We start from the raw sequence: 3,295 nt of genomic DNA on the forward strand, positions 1-3,295 counted from the left end.
AGTAGTGAAAGAACATTTGGATATTAAATCTTGAGGGAAAAATGGTGACAGATCATAAGTTATCAAATACAAGTTTCAAAAATTGACATCCATTCTTACTAATGCAAGACATAGAGTTTTACTATCTAGTTAAAAAATTTTTAAGTTGAGTTATTTGTGTGTGGTTGAAATGATAAAGATTTTATTGCCATTTTAAGTTATCAGCATTAAAAAATCAATTAACAAAATTCCATTAATAAGAAAGACAAAATACTTTTTGCATGAAAATATTTATTAACAGAAACTACAATAATGCAAGGAATATTTTCTTACACAAAATTAAAAACCCAAACACTAATAACGATTTCTCATATTCTAATAATCAGTGGGGTGACAGAGGCATTAGTGAATGTCATTGCAAATACATGTGAACATTACATGAAATGCACAATTAGTTTCATCTCAGCAGAAGACAGCCACCTCTTTTTTGGTACAGCCTACATCACAACACTTATTAGATAATAGGTAAGGGGCCTCTCTCTTTTTTAGGAAATGTTTAACTAAGCGTATGTTTTTTAATTCTGAAAGACTTTTGTTTTCTGCTTCACTTTGTCTCTGGAGACCATTTTTCTTAAATTCTTCAAAGTTAAGATTTATATCCTTTGATGAAGCTTGTTGTAGTAGCTCTTTCAATAATGTCTGCCTCTCAGCCAGTGTTGTCTTCAGTTCCTGTTGAGAAGTAGGAATGAATTCCATCCTCATATTTAAGGGTTCTGCATTCTTAGTGGTGGAAAATGGCATGATTTCTAAGTTAAAAAAAGAGGGGGAGAAGAAAAAATACTCATGTCAGTGGACATCAGGAAAACTAAAAATTTGCATAGATATAAAGGAAAGCATTGCCTCGATAAAATTAAATATCAAAATAATCAGCAAGTATCCTGATATGTAAACAATTTAGTTCATATAGTTGGGCAGTATAAAATACTACAAATTTACTAAGGTTATAATGCTTCATTCCACTTGGACCGTCTGTTACTTCTCCTTATGTCCCCTTAATGCTTTCATCAAAGGCCTTCACCTCTCCCCGACATAGCTGAAGTCATCTTGGTCATTAAAAACACTCAGTTTGACCACATATAATTTTCTTCCATTGCTAAGTAACCACTGAGTTATAATAACCCTTGAAGAGTATATTAGTTATTTTAAACTATCAAATATTCCATGGTGGAAAATTACCGCTTCAAGATAAAGTTAAAAAGGCAGAATTTTCAACTGTTCCAATCTCTTAGGGAGGTGAAACCAGTCCTTGACACCCTCATACATCTACTATTTAACGATTTCTCTTCTTCAGAATATTTACTCCAAATTGTAGCTGATCCCCTTGTGATTTTAATGCCCCTAGTATTTTTGACTAGAATTAAATAATTTAATTCTTAATCAGGTCTTTGTTCACATGTTAAGCACTTTTCCTACTCAACTCTTTTGTTCTCACAAATGGACTCAAGTTGCTGATGTACTATCTCTTTGTCAAGCAGGAAATAAATACAGGGTTGCCAGGAGAGTTTTTGAGTTTGTTTTGCAGAAGGAAAGAATGTCTTCAAAGTAGCTGAGACCAGCTGTTGACACTCAGGAGTCTGATATGAAAAAGCATCATCTGTGACTAAAGATATACAGACTTCTCTCTCAGTTCTCTGGAACTCTCCTTCCCCTACTCCCTAGCTACATAAAAACTCCCTACTTTTGCTTTTAGGGGCAGATGGATTTGTGAGATCTTGCTCTCCCATCCTGTCACCTCAGCCAAATTGAATACACCTTTCTCTATCTCCAAGAACCAGTGTCTCAATGTTTTGGCCTACTAGCACATTAATACACACACCTGAATTTTGGGTGGTGATTCTGCAACAAAATAATTTAGCTGTCTGAAGGGCAAACTTCCTTTGACTCTTGGTCCCTTGCAGTTTCTCCTGGAGGTGACAAGGCCCTTTTCTTTATCTTCAATCCCTTCTCTCACAAATGAATTTCAAGACCCAGTTCAAAGCTATGGGGCCCTGGTGGTGTGACTCAGTTGATTGAGTGTTGTCCCATGCACCTAGAGTTTGCCAGCTCCATTCTTGGTCAGGACACATGCCTGCCTTGGGGATGGGCTCAATCCCCAGTAGGGGGTGTGCAGGAGGCAACCAATCAGTGTTTCTCTCACTGATTGATGTTTCTCTAATTCATCAATGTTTCTCTCTCTTTCTCCCTCTCCCTCTAAAATATCAGAAAAAGCTAGGCTCTCCCCTTTGGTGAAGTTTAAAAAAAATACATAAAACAAAATAGGAGGTTTTCAATGGCATGGGCCATGGACCACCTTTTTTTTTTTTTTTTCAGAGAAAGAGCGTTGTTAAATTCAAGGCTTTCATGTCTACCTCTCCAGGACCCTATGAGAGGTCTCTTGAGTTCTGTGAGGTATGATAACCGGTTCATACCTCACTGCCCCCTATCCTCTCAAGATGCCCTGTCCAGTTGCCCCAGCCAGCAGCAATCCTGCTCTCCAGGCCACAGACCTTGACTCTGGGGTCTAGCCCCAATTTGCCCTGCCTTTTACAGGTCTTTGGGCAGCCTTATCTCCTCTGTGGCTATCCCCTTCTCCCCACCGAGTCTCCCTGCCTGCCAAGAGGTGAAGGGCATGCCTCTCAGATAAGACTGTTACTGTTCCCCTAGCTTTGCCTTGCTCTGGCAAGATCCCTGGTAAGACCCTTACTAGAAAAGCAAGTTATAAGGGAACAACCCAAAATTTAGGCACCAGCAGCTCTCACCTGCAGATGGTCCAGATCTTGTCTTACGCTGCTTCCTCATGTCCTCTGCCCAGATGTGAGTGCCGCAGACACGGATGAAGAAACGGACTAATTCGAGGTTGCACATAGTAAAAACTTCCATGTCCTGGCCTTGGACCTCTCTGGAAAGTTGGCTCAGTAGCAGGTGGAACAAGAACAGGCGCAGCATCCTGGACCTTATCTCTCTTGCTCTGGGCATTTCAGCCTTTGTCTAGAGACTGCAGCTGCTGCCACCTACCAGCCTCTGCCAGTGTGCCAATCCTGGACTTCAGGATACTTTCCCTTGGTTCCACCAGGCTTTTATAGCTCTCAGTACCACTTAGACCTTGAGGCAATGGTCCAAGCTCCACCCCTGTTCCTTCCCAGCTCCTTGTAATCCACTACCCAGCTCCTTGTAATCCACTACCAATGGAGGAATGGTTGGTTATCTTTCCAACCGTTCCTCCATTTGCCCATCTTTCTGTTCTTGACCCTCTTATAGTTGTATTTTTTACCCTCTT

At 40.3% G+C, this 3,295-nt stretch overlaps 1 long non-coding RNA gene across 1 annotated transcript; it reads right to left on the minus strand.

Annotated features, from left to right (window-relative positions):
- Positions 1–250: 250 nt before the first annotated feature.
- LOC307111032 lies at positions 251–3,094 on the minus strand. Its single transcript, XR_013814530.1, has 2 exons — positions 2,778–3,094; positions 251–785 (listed from the first exon to the last, which is right to left on the minus strand). It is a non-coding gene; the product is annotated as an uncharacterized lncRNA (long non-coding RNA).
- Between the last annotated feature and the right edge of the window lie 201 nt (positions 3,095–3,295).

The sequence above is a fragment of the Cnephaeus nilssonii genome (genome assembly GCF_951640355.1).
Source record: "Cnephaeus nilssonii genome assembly, chromosome: 14".
NCBI lineage: Eukaryota > Metazoa > Chordata > Mammalia > Chiroptera > Vespertilionidae > Cnephaeus > Cnephaeus nilssonii.